At 46.5% G+C, this 13,695-nt stretch overlaps 1 protein-coding gene across 4 annotated transcripts in view; it reads right to left on the bottom strand.

The window, feature by feature from the left end:
* SYT12 (synaptotagmin 12) overlaps positions 1 to 13,695 on the bottom strand; it is a 307,494-nt gene that overhangs the window by 215,043 nt on the left and 78,756 nt on the right. Inside the window, exon 1 of one of the 4 annotated variants that reach the window (XM_063944348.1) lies at positions 4,458 to 4,567. The exons of the other annotated variants lie outside the window; for them this stretch is intronic. The gene's annotated coding sequence lies outside the window, so the exon portion shown is untranslated. Of the gene's footprint in view, positions 1 to 4,457; positions 4,568 to 13,695 lie in introns of those variants that run through there. 4 annotated transcript variants of the gene reach the window in all.

The following is a 13,695-nucleotide window of genomic DNA, read 5'->3' as shown; positions in this document are numbered from 1 at the left end:
ATCAGCTGTATGAAGGTAGAGTGGACCTTCCTGTAATATTCCTAGGGATAAATACAGCAAAAGCAAAAAGAAAGGAAAGAGTTCCTGGAATAATAATTGAGGTTAAAACATTGCCCTGTGGACCAAATAAAATATAGCAATTTAATGATAATAATACATAAAAACATGAAAGATAAAATATCTCAAAGTGACAAATAGCAACAGCAGTACAAGAAGGTGTTCCGATGGAAGATCAGGAACATTGGGAACAGTGGGGCAACTTCAGGTTGGATCGCAGTGTGTAATCCAACCGCAGAAAATGAGAAAAAGATGCACATGCACCCGCATTTTCTGTGGTGGGGAGGGGGGCGCAGAAAATGCGATCACCTGTGCCTGTCAACCAGGCAGAGGCGGGGGTGGCAACGCTCTGTTTTCAGGGCGGAGACAGAGCATTGCAGGGGCGGAGGCCAGCAAACGGGTGGCGGGGCGGCGTGATCGAGGCGTGGAAGGGGCATGATCGCGGCATCTGTGTGACATCGCAAGTAGCTGCCGCGATTGGAAACATCTTAATTTCTGCTAACAAGAAATGCAATCGCTATTTTTTTGCTTGTTGAAGGGGGGGGAGGCGGCGGTCAGCATGCTGGGCGGCCTTGCCCTGCGATGGGCAGCCTCTAGCATGCGAACAGAAGGATTGCAAATTCTGCTAATTACTGAATTAGGCCCAATGTGAACATTCCATGTACATTCCAGCTACACCCTTTGAGTCGCAAGAAGACATGAAAATGGAGGCATGGAGGGCATATAACACTGCACCTCCTGTACATGGGTGCGCTCAGCTCTGCGCAGTGCAAATAACACGCAAGATACGAACAACAAACCGACTTGTATTCAACTCTGCATCAGTGTAAAAAACATCTGATTGGAAAACCCAACATTCTTTACATATGGACGTATCTATAATGGGTGCAGGATGCACACAAGCCCCTGGGTCCAGGGGTCAGACACCACACACCCTACACCCATAGACTATACTTACCTCTGCACTGGTGGGCACAGAAATCACTGGAAACATGGCACCCGTGCAGTAGCTCTTGGTGTACAACCCCCGCTGCCTCGCCACAGTGGCCGGAGGTGATCTGGGGCTGCAGCACGTAACAAAAACAAACACAATTTATTGAACAAATGGCACTTGGTGCCGATAGGTCTATTTATAAATGGTGTCGCGGCATGAGGGTTAACCTCTTCAGTGCCACAGCAGCCATCTTATCCATATTGGGGAAGCAGTGAGCCAACATTGGGACTAGGACCTGGCTACAGTGGTGTCCCTAGGTAAATGTGAGCCCCACCCTGGTGCCACCGTCTAAGGGGTGACACCAAAATGCCAGCTCCTCCTCCGTGGCAGCAGCCAGGTGCAGTACTCGGCTCCTGTCACAGTGTGGGAGCCGACAGTGCAGCCGTTCAAATCTCTGAGGGCAGCCCAGCATCTCCAGGAATGCTAGGCACACCCACGGAGTGATAAAAACAGGGTTGGGCCTCAAGTACACACGCCTCCTTGTGAGGTCACCCCCGCCGCCTTTTTGGGCGTGTTTTTATCGGCACACCATGTGTCACTGACCCCAGTGATGGCTCTTCCCTGCCATACACAGAATTTCATGCTAAATTATATTACTGATGAAGGTTCAGCAAATGAAACTGCACCATAACGCCCAGCAATCAGTCTTCACAAGGCCTAATGCTAAATGAAAGGCAGGTACTATTGTGGGTTAGCCACTTACATGCAAAGCACAAGATAAGTTTCACAATGGAGAAATGGTCAAAAAGGCACCAGATACATTTGTTTCAAGATTTTAAAAACAAATCTGATATTATTTCTGCAACACAGCAAAGTCATGGCTGATAATTTGTTGAATCACTTCAAAGAGACCAAAGAGAGAGTGTGTTCTTTTCTCTACAATTAGATGAGTCAACAGGCCTTGATAGGCACATCACAGCATTGTACAGTATCTGCCCTAGAATGGTATTTGAAGTTAGGTCTGAGAAGCTCAGAATCCTACCACTCAAGGGGAAAACTAGAGGGGTGGACATTTTTCAGGCATTTAAGGATAATATCAATGATACACAGCTACCAAATTACAAACTTGCTTTTTGTATAACCACTGATGGAGCACCTCCTATGAGCAGCTGTACTCATGGGTTCATTGCCCTGTGCAAACCTGATGATGCATTTCCTGACTTCCTGAATTATTGCTGCATAATTTTAATTCATCCACAAGATGTGTGCGGTGAAATGCTACATATGACAGATGTCATGGATATTGAACTTAAAATTGTCAATTCAATTTGTGCAAAAAGTCTCCAGAGGCATCTCTTGCGGTCACAACTAGAAGAAAATGAGGCACAACACAATGACCTATTATTACATACTCATACCTCCCAACTGTCCCGATTTTCGCGGGACAGTCCCGTTTTTTGGGGACTGTCCCGCTGTCACACCCGCGGGCCACAGTGTCCCGCGGTGGGGGGGTCAGTTGGGAGGCTCTGTCTCTCGCTGCCCTGCTTAGCAGAGCAGCGGTGAATAGACGCTGTGCGCATGCGCACAGCGTCAATTCAGTGGAGTCAGAGGGAGAGGGAGCATGCCAGCGGCTCACAGAGCGCTGGGCATGCCACCTCAGTGATGAAAATGGGGGCGTGGCTCGCGATCGCGGGTCCTCCCGCGAAGCCATGCCCCCTTTTTTATAGGCCACACCCCCTTTTGGGAGCACGCACGGCTTCGCCGCGCGAGTGTCCCGCTCCACAAGATAAGAAAGTTGGGAGGTATGCATACTGAAGTCTCTGGTGGCTAAGAAGAGGTGCATTTCTGCAAAGATTTATACCCCTTTTCCACTGACTTCAAAACCTAGGATTTTGCACATGAACGTGCATCAACCCAGGATTTGGTCAGTGTAAACAAAAACTACCATGGACTTTGTCCTGGATTCCTGACCCTGCTCTTGACCAGGGATGGGCTGAGACACAGGATTATGCTTTGTTATAGACCCAGTACTTTGCAGGGTATCAGTGGAAAAGGAGTATAATGGATCTCAGTGGCAAACGCAGGATTTCTAGAGGGGGTTTCCAAATGCATTCCACAATCTCCCACTCTGCGGACAGCGCAGGTGTCTGGAGGAGCGGTAGAAGAACCTATTAACAACCCTGGACATTAATGTAAACATTGGTCTTTTTATACACTGGATACTTAATATTTAACACTATACCATAATAAATAAATAAATACACAAACATAATAGAACCAGTACTGCACTTTCTAAGCACACATTCTCCCACCTCATGGTAAGGCTCCTGTCTCTTCTTCCTCATATTTATTCTCTGGTCCAGTGCACTCGGATCCACACACATGCAGCAAACTTTGTAGAATGCGCTGCTACCACTGAGCATGTGGCGGCAGATCTAGAATTCGTATTATAAACCATTGTTATTGTTGTCATAATTTGAGCCACTTGCCAAGAGGAGGGAGGTTTCTGGGCAACCGGAACCCCCCCCCCCCCCCCCCCCCCCGCTTCCCCCTACGTTTGCCTATGGATCTATTGCCTGAAATTAAAGTGTTTATAGTGTCCAGAGATGTGAAATATGAACAGTGGCTGCTAGATTTAGCTTTTTTAGCTGACCTCACAGTCTTTTTGAATAAACTGAATGCACATTTACAAGGATAAGAAATGTTATAAAGATAACTGGGTCTGCTAACTTTTTTAAACAGAAATTGAAACTGATGTGTTTGCATCTCCAGCAGTGTAACCTGCTTTACTTCAAAAATCTGAAGTCTGAGCTAGAACATCACTAAAAATAAAAATAAAGAATATGCACAGCTTGACGTTGCTAAATACAGGGAACAAATACAAAATATCCAGAGTTTGACAGACGTTTCTAGGACTTCACACTTCTTGAACCCGTGGCTGGAGGGAAGGGTGTGGATCAATGGATCGACAATGTTACGGTTGACACTAAATAGTCGACATGCATTAGGTCGACTGGTACAACAGATGAAAAGTCGACATGTCAATGGTCCACACACAAAAGGTTGACACTGTTTTTGGGGGGCTTTGGTATTGATGTGTTGACTATTGTCACGTTGACCTTTTGTACTGGTCTACCTTCCATCTGTTGACCTTTTGTACCTGTCGGTCTAATGCACGTCGACCTTATGGTGTTGACCTATTGACTGTCAACCAATACATTGTCGATCAATCATACAGATACCAAGGGGAAATATTCAAACATAAGGAAAGGTGTCATAACAGGTAACGTAAAAGGTAACAACACTTTCTGGTTCCACATACCTTTGTTAGTCTGCATTCTCACATATGAAAATCATTAAATAAAAGTATCATTCATCTCTATAGTCATTACTGCCAGGATAGTTGAATATATTATTGATAAAGGATTTTTAATTGCCAAGTAAAACAGTGTCATAAATATCTTACTTATAGCTGCAGGCTCCTTTATGTGGAGGTTAGTATTGTCAAACAAAAAACATGTACACCTGGGGCACAGAATACTGCCGTCTCTCCTCACCACCGCACTCAAATATGTAAAGTTGCCTGGAGGATACATAAAATATACATACGTGTATATGAAGTGTTCCGGTGGAAAAAAAAAAAAATATATATATATATATATATATATATATATTTCATTATCATTTATTTTAAAAAACACATTTCTTAGCAGTCATACCCAGGATTAGAACCCATGACATGTTACATTGAAGGAAGACACCTTACTGATAGAGATATTTGCTCCTGCAAAGCAAGTCAGCAGATTCTATTTGAAGCTACTTAGAATTGTCAGTTCAAAACCATTGCAACTAGGCAGAACTATGTAGCGTGCAGCCACACACTACATAGAACCCACGACCTATTACACAGCAAACAGGCACCTTACTGATGGAGCTATTTGCTCCTGTATATGACATATGAGAATTCTAACTATCTGAAGTTACTTGTAATTGTCAGAGAAGTAACCTCATATAGAATTCTCATGCTGCCTATACAGGAGCAAATTGCTTTATCAGTAAGGTGTCTGCTTCCAGTGTAATACCTGTAGGTTGTGGGTTCTAATCCTGGTTATGACACTTGTAAAATGCGTATCTATAATAAAGAGGGTGTGACTTGTAACGTTCAGGGAGGAAGAGATAGTGGTGGCTATCAATTAACATTATTAATTGGTATAGCTGAACACAGAACGAGAGGAGATGTGTAACAAGTCTTTCAGGTGTGAATATGGTTTCAGGTGTAGGTGTCGGTGGTCGTACCTGGAGTTTTCACCCGGGATCTTGTCTTAAACCGGATCAGCTGCTGGAACCCTAAGCAGAGGAACAAGGAACCCCAACCCTAAACACAAGTCACCACACGTTTGGACGGTGACTAGGACTTTTATTTTGCAGGATCAGAAGAAGTGGTCACCGCTATTAATTTCAGACTTAGATAAGAGATAACAACATTCACAATTCCTGTATAAGCAATAAATTCAGTACATAGGTAACATTAGTCAGAAAGATTAATATTTGCATGACATTTACCAACACTTTTCTCCATTGGCACTAAAAAGTCTACGCTACACAGTTTCGCTCTGCGTAAGGCTATTGCGATATATAAGATAACTACCTTAGGACAGGTTATACCATATAACAGTTTAACTTAAAATGGCGACCAATTAGTTAATTAGTTAATTAATCAGCTTTCGCATAGTCTGTATCTAAACTTTGAGTGTCTCTCAAGCAAAGTCAGAGGTGCATTATAAAGAAAACGGGTTACAGTTCAAAGCGAGCAGGTTAGTGGGAGTAAGAATGAAACAGGGAAATGCAGATTTGGTTGACCGGAATCCCTTGGCACTCAGGTCGCAGGCGTTAGTAATAGTGCACACAATCAATTATTATAGGCAAATGTCTTTTGCAAAGCAAGCAGATAGAAATGGAAGGATGACAGGAGAAATACAGCTCCTCTTAACCCCTGCCCAAAATGAGGTACTTTATCCTATTTGTTAGTCTGTGCTGACTAAAGATCAGACAAAACTTGCTCCTTCTTTAATGTATCTCCCTATGCACAGAATTAATAACATCTTTCCCTCTCTCGTTCCCTTGAAGCTGTGATATACAGTATTTGCAGTGAGAGGTGTGAAAAATCTGGAGGTTTACAGACCTGACAGAAAAGATGAGGAGGGTTGGGATGAAGAGGTAGTGGATGCTGCGAACCTCCCTGATGTCAGTCTCTTCTCTTAAAATCAGGGTGACCCCACTTTACTTTGCTCCTAACTTGCCCCTCAGATCAGCAGTCAGCATTACTGGAGTTGCTGGCTAACATTTATGTGCAACGTCACTGGCTTAGGGCCCCCCAGCAGATTACAGGTGCACGGTCTCCTCACAAGGTCTTCCCTGGCAGCAGTGCTCACCTCCCTGCGGTTACCTCAGTGGCAGCTCCGCCTCACCTTCAGCGCACTCACTCCCTCCTGATTGGCAGTGTGCGGCCCTGGCTCTCATCACCTGTCAGTGGCTCTCCTCTCAGCAGCGGCTCTGTCATCCCCAGCACCCGACAGCTCTCTTCTCCGCGGCACTGTCAGCTCTTCCACTCTGGCTTCTCCCCTTGCAGCGGCATCTCTGTCTCCTCAGATGTGGCTGGCTGGTCTCTTCAGCGGCGGATGGCGGGTCTCGTTGTCTGTCACGGCTCCCGTTTTCTCCTCAGCGTCGTCGCCTCTTCTCCTCCCAGCAGCGCGATTCTTCTCGGTCAGCAACTCCGTCTCTTCTCCTCAGCACAGCTCCGTCTCTTCTCCTCAGTGCAGCTCCGTCTCCTCAGCGCAGCTCCGTCCAGATCAGAAGTCTCCTCAGCACTGCTCTCGACTCCTCGCGGCCCGTTTTTTTAAACTCCTTCCATTCAAAGTCCCGGATGCTTCCCGCTCTGTGCAGCGGCGATCGAGAATCCCCGGGTCCTTGTGCCCCCCGTGTTTTATTGGGCTGCAGCTCACATCCTCCGGGGACCAAAGGAGAGGGTATTAACCCCTTCTGTGTTGCTGGGCTCATTAGGGGCCAATGGGGAGATATATTTAGATTGCATATATATCAGAGTATCACAGATGTGCCCCCCTACAGAGCAGGAGCCTGGCGGCAGCCAACTCCGTTGCCTCCCACAGTTATGCCTCTGCTGGGCAGTGAGTACTGAATGAATACAAGCTAGCTCCATATAGGGAATTTCTTACCTACCACAGGATAAATGCGCTGGGGGTGATTCATTATGGATCGCAGCGCAGATATAAGAACGCCTCTGCCTAATTGACCGGCAGAAGCATTCACGGGGAGGGACGGGGACAGCTGGCGTTTCGGAAACAAAGGGCGTGTTGTTCCCATTTTCCAGAAGTTTGCGAGGCCAAGGACTGCATCACAAATCACAGTTTCCTTGGCCCCACAAGCTGCACTGTGACAGTGCTTTAGTTTACTCAGCCTGCCGCCGCAAATGAACATCGCGACCCATGGTTGCCATGTTCATCGGATTTGCGATCACATTGCACATGTAGGCAGGAGGTGGTATGCACCTCCTCTTGCATTTGCATTGCTAAGGACTGCAAATGCAAAGCTAATACGAGCAGTTTTGCTTTTGCATTCCTTAATGAATCTCAATATACTGTCGGAAGCAACGTACCAGCTATATTTTAGAGCAGGGGTGGCCAACCAGTCAGAGGCAAAGAGACAGAAAAGATCTGTAGTCAAGGGCAAGAGCCAAAAGGGGGCGTGGCCTAGTTTTCACAAAGCCACACCCCATTTTGTGCGCACACCTTTCGGCATGGCGTTTGTAGGAGTATGACCTTGTGTCATAACTCAGTTTTTAGTCATGTTGTACAGTGCCAAATACATATAATGCCCCTGTACAGTGCCACATACATATAAAAATGTCACAAAATGGGTGCCTCCACACTGCCAGAAACATATGTCCCCACAGTGCCACATACACATATGTCCCCACAGTGCCAGATACATATATGCCCCACAGTGCCAGATACATATATGCCTTACAGTGCCAGATACATATGAGCCCCCAGTGCCAGATATACATGTCCCCCCAGTGCCAGCTATGCCCCCAGTGCCAGATATATATGTCCCCACAGTGCCAGATATATATGTCCCCATAGTGCCAGATATATATGTCCCCACAGCGCCAGATATGCCCCCCAGTGCATGACGGCGTTGTCTGTGAATGACGTCATAATCTATATTTTAGTATTTTTGTAGTATTGACAAACAATCATAAAAATACAATTGTAAAGGGATGCTGACTGAAATACATTCTCATTAAACTGAACATTAACATGTTTTTAATTAATACATGGATGAAAGGTACTGTATATCAGAAATTACCATAAATGACTACTCTGCGCAAAAGTGTACCACCTATTCCTTTAGCAACAGAACACACAATCAGGGGTGATGAGACATCCACAAAGCCAGGGTACTCAGGGGGTGTGACAAATTCCAGGAGTCATAGCAACACTCCCCCGCTCCGCCCCCCACCCCCCCTGAAAAAAAAAATCAATGTAAAATACTGCGCAGCACTGCAGGCTGCATGTGGTCTCAGCAGCTAGCCTGGGCCCCCAACCAGGCTCCTATAAGAGGCCCATCAAAGGAAATTAGTACCTGTTCCCCATCCCTCTTGGTGTCCCAGCAGACTATGGAACAGATTCAACTGTAGGCGCGATGAAATTAGGGGACTGAAAATGGGATGCTATAGAAATCACTGTGTCTTTTTTCTCACACCTCCAGAGCAAACCTGATTTCCAAAAATCATTAATTTTAGCAAAAATCATCGGGACTTGCTTTGGCACCCCAATGGCCCCCCCTCCCCCCCCCTTCCTGAGGAATAATTAAGCAATTGTAGGCTTCCAATTAGTTTGATTAGTCAGTAATTACTCACTTCCTCCAGCCAGTGGCGTAACTAGAAATGTTTCTCCCCCAGGCCAAAAAATTCTCTGGTAATGCTTGTTGCCGGGGATTTAATGAGCTGGGTGTTGTGCTTGTAACCAGGGGGTAATGCTTGTTGCTAGGGCTGTGCACCCAGTGCCAGTTATTCCCCCACAGTGCCAGGTACACGTATACCCCCAGTGCCAAATACGCCCCCCCCCCCCTAGTGCCAGGTTTATACCCCCAGTGCCAAATATGCCCTCCCCCAGTGCCATTTATGCCCATCCCTTGTGCCAAATATACCCTCCCCCCAGTGCCAAATATGCCCTCCCCCCAGTGCCAAATATGCCCTCCCCCAGTGCCAAATATGACCATCCCTAGTGCCAAATATGCCCCCCCTCCCAGTGCTAAATATGCTCCCCCAGTGCCAGGTAATCACCCCCCCCCCCCCTCCTCCCGGGCTCCCCCGCTGCTGTGCGATTCGAGAAGGAGGGACATGGAGGGGCACTTCATTTAACAGACACGCCGCTGCCGGGCACTTCATTTAACAGACACGCCGCTGCCGCCGGAGACCCAGGAGGGACACACAGGAGAGGCGCGCACTGTGCCCTCCATGTCCCTCCTTCCCAGCAGAAATCAGTGGCTGCCGGGTGCCCTAGCCGCCGCCACTGAGTTACGCCACTGCCTCCAGCATCGGAATCCAAATCTTCTACAGCAGTGGTGAGTCTAATGGATGTGTGTGTAAGTATGTGTATGTGTGCATGATTGTGTACGTGACCTGTGGTGTGTGTGTGTGTGTGTGTGTGTGTGTGTGTGTGTGTGTGTGTGTGTGTGTGAGACACCCCCCCCATCCGGTGTCATCCCTCCCGAAGCAGGACCCTGGGAAAACAATAATCTCCCAGCAGCCACCTCCCCAGTGACAAGATGGAGGAGAGCCCACCGGAGCCCAAAGCAGTGGCAACTTTTTTCTTCTTTAATCAATCACGCCCTTCCATCCTGTGGCGTGTTATTGATTTAAAAAAAAAACAGTGACCATTTTTTTTTAAATTGGATACTGAGGGTATCGGGAATGCACATACCAGCGGTAATCCAAAATTGGGCGCAAAGTACACAAGGTTTTTTACTTCGCTAAACCTCTTGCCCTCCTCTATAGTGTACTGTAGGTGTAAAAATGAATGCACGTAATTGATGTATATATATTTTCTAATGACTATCACTGTACATGTAGCCCAGATAACCAGCAAATTTACAGTTGCAATTACTAAAAGTAATTGTTTTGACAACAGACGTTCGATCACATTAAAAGATAAAATATTGACATGACAGATCACCGTTTGCTTGCTTATAAAACAACATATAATATACAACCTTTTGAGTGAAGCCCAATCCTCCTGATGAATAGATGACTAAACGCATTCTGTCACACACTAAGATGTGTTATAGGAGATCCACCGCGTACCCCGTCCTGTTCTCCGCTGCCAGCAGACGGTACACAATGAGAATGTACTATACTCCATTAAAGCACATTAGGATGATTCCAATAATATCTATACTCTAGAGACTGACACGGAGAAAAATAAATGTGCTTTCCATAACCAATGCAGAGTTCTACAGTATATGCTGTATTTAGCCACTATATTGATAGGTGGGAAATGCAATTTTGATACAGAATTGTATTTCCCACAGTTCTGACAGCTCCAGCCTGAGAACAGCCATTCACTGACCGGCAGCAGGCTGGGAGGCAGGTAATGAATGATGGGCAGCATACTCTACCTGCCTCCCAAGAAGCTCCAGTGGCACAAGCCCGGGGGAGCAGATGCCCCCAGGCCCAGACCATTGGCGTTACTATAAATGGGTGCCCACACCGCACCCATTGCACCCATTTTAACACTTACCTTTTCGGAGTCCAGCGCCGGGACCTGCAATTCGCGGTAGAAATCGCCACCAAAATGGCCACGCGCATGCGTGGTAGCCAAATTGGTCTTCGGATCATGGCGGGCGCCATGTTTCCGGAGACCTGCGCACGCACAGTAGACTCCGGCACAATGTCGGAGTCTACAGCGCCGTACTGAGGAGGGGGCCCACCCGGAGGTGCACACAGCCCCCCATCTCTTTAGAAACGCCCCTAGCCAGACCATCCCGGCTCGAAGGCCCTAGACTCATGGGGCCCTGCTCAGCTGCGTAGGTTGCCTTTACATTAAGATGCCACATATAAACATACATGCCTACTTTCGAAAAAGCATTTCAGGGAGATTGTGAAAGTGACACCTATCAGTGCGGACGTGTACTGCTACATCTGAGAGGCGTGTCATGAAAATGACTTACATCCAAATGTAAATGATCCCCAAAGCTAGTAAGATCTACTTGTTGAAGAAAACACATCGATATTTTTCAGGATTTGTTTGTGTATTGTCTTTTACAAGAGGTTCCATATACTATAAGTTGCTACGAGAAACCTTATTTAAAATGTATGTAGCCATAGGGATCATTGGGGCAGATGTATTAACCTGGAGAAGGCATAAGGAAGTGATAAACCAGTGATATGTGCAAGGTGATAAAGGCACCAGCAAATCAGCTCCAATATGTAAATTAACAGTTAGGAGCTGATTAGGTGGTGCCTTTATCACCTTGCACATATCACTGGTTTATCACTTCCTTATGCCTTCTCCAGGTTAATACATCTGCCCCACTGTGCCTTATAACCAATGCAGGGAAATGGCACTGATGATCCCATTTGACTGTATATATCTCTGATCCCCCCCCCCCCCCCCTCCCCACCCCCACCCCCCAAGAATGTAACAGCTACATAATGGGAATAAGTGTAATCAGGGAGATTTATGGACTTTCAGGGAGTGAGGGAGATTGCTACTATTTCAGGGAGTCTCCTACAGAATGAGGGAGGGTAGGCAACTATGCATATAAACATACATGTTATCATATATGTGCAGTCTGGTTCCCCAAGGATGTGAATAGAAGCCCATATGCTTCTATTGGGTAATTCCATCTAAAGATGGCATCGCCACCACATCTAATCTCTGGAATGCATCGCATTGAGGAGATTGGTGCATATGCGGTAAGTGGGTAAACCTCAGAATACTGCATTTTCTGAGTTTTGACAACAAAATGCACGTTGATACATCTCACCCAAAAAGTGGTTTGCATCGGTGTCTATCTGTACTACCTTCAGGCCAGATTACCACCCCTCCCCCACTTGTCACCAATTGGTTTTAAATAGGAAACCAAGCATCTTTTAAAACAAGGCACAACGAAGGTAAGACCTTTAAATGTATATGTCTGTTGCGGGGTGAGGTTTAGGGGCACGGGTCCCCATGAATGGCTGAGCTGCTCCAGGGCATCATTATTATACCTACCTAAACACTCTCCAACACTTGTATTGTTCGTTTTTATATATGTAACATTTCCAACACATTTTTTTTTCACCCCTATAACACTAATACATGCAATACCTGCTTGTATTTATCCTATGCTCCCAGACCCTCACACTTCACTTTTCTCACTAGTGTGGTGCCATGGAGTAGCTCTGACTGGAGGTTTTTTGGGGGTGTCCCGTGCCCTAGACTTGAACCCCGAGATTGTTAGGGACCTGCAGTATAGTGGGGTCCCGTGAAGGAGGCTGCATGCTTAAATGCATTGACCAATACATGAACTAAAACTCCACTGGTTATTGTTATGCAAAAAGCCGTATATTGCAAATTGTATTATTATTATTATTATTATTATTCAGTAATGTTTGTATAGTGCACCGGCACTCATTCTCTCTCTCGTTCTCTCTCTATGTGTAGCACTACAGGTCTCAGCTGGTAGCACCTTCATTACTGTCAGGCTGTGCAGTCTAGGGCCCACTTTCCCTAGTCTATCTGTACTGTAAAAGATTGTGTTTATATTTTTCATCCACCCACACATCATTCCGTCACTTTCACTTTAGTCTTTAATAAAGGCATCAGACTGGCTTCCCCGCTTTCCATGTCGACACAGCCAAAGCTAATTTGTCTCAGACACAAAACACAAGGCCATAATTTACTGCCCAAAAGCATACCTCCCAACTGTCCCAATTTTTGCTGGACAGTCCTGTTTTTGGGGACTGTTCTGCTGTCCCATCTGCAAGCCACAGTGTCCCGTGGTGGAGGGTCTAATTGCTCCCTGTCACTCGCTGCTCTGCTAGCAGAGCAGCGGTGAATACATGCTGTGTGCAAGAGCTCCTGCAGATAGAAGACGTAGTGGTAGTCCTGGATGGGTGGCGGCCATGCAAAAGAGCTTAAAAGGTGCCGCCCCCAGGTGCAGACCAAAGACACTTTGGAAGTCCTAGATGGGCAGCGGCCATGCAAAAGAGGTTAGAAGCCCCCAGGTGAAGAATGCGCAACGCCCGCTGGGTTGGGTTTTTGTTTTTTTTTGGGGGGGGGGGGGGGGGGGGGGTGAGGCAACGCTGCTTTTTATCTTGCACTGGGCACAAAAAAAAACAACTTATGCTTCTGCTTTCCAGCTGTGGACTATACTGCCATAAAGCCACAGCCATTTTATGATAGGCTACAGTAAATATCTAACACTCTAGGTAGAGATTACTGGGACTGATTGAGAGGTGGACACCGATTTGATGTTCACCTAGTTGTCTGATGCATACCTCCCAACTCTCCTGATTTCAGCGGGACAGTCACACTAATTGGACACTGTCCCGCTGTCCCTCCCGTGGGTTGCAGTGTCCCATGGGCGGGAAGGCAGGGGGGGCAGTTGGGAGAGGTAGTGATCACCGCTGCTCTGCT

Source organism: Pseudophryne corroboree, chromosome 11 (genome assembly GCF_028390025.1).
Source record: "Pseudophryne corroboree isolate aPseCor3 chromosome 11, aPseCor3.hap2, whole genome shotgun sequence".
Taxonomy (NCBI): Eukaryota; Metazoa; Chordata; class Amphibia; order Anura; family Myobatrachidae; genus Pseudophryne; species Pseudophryne corroboree.
This window is presented reverse-complemented; position numbering and strand designations above follow the sequence as displayed.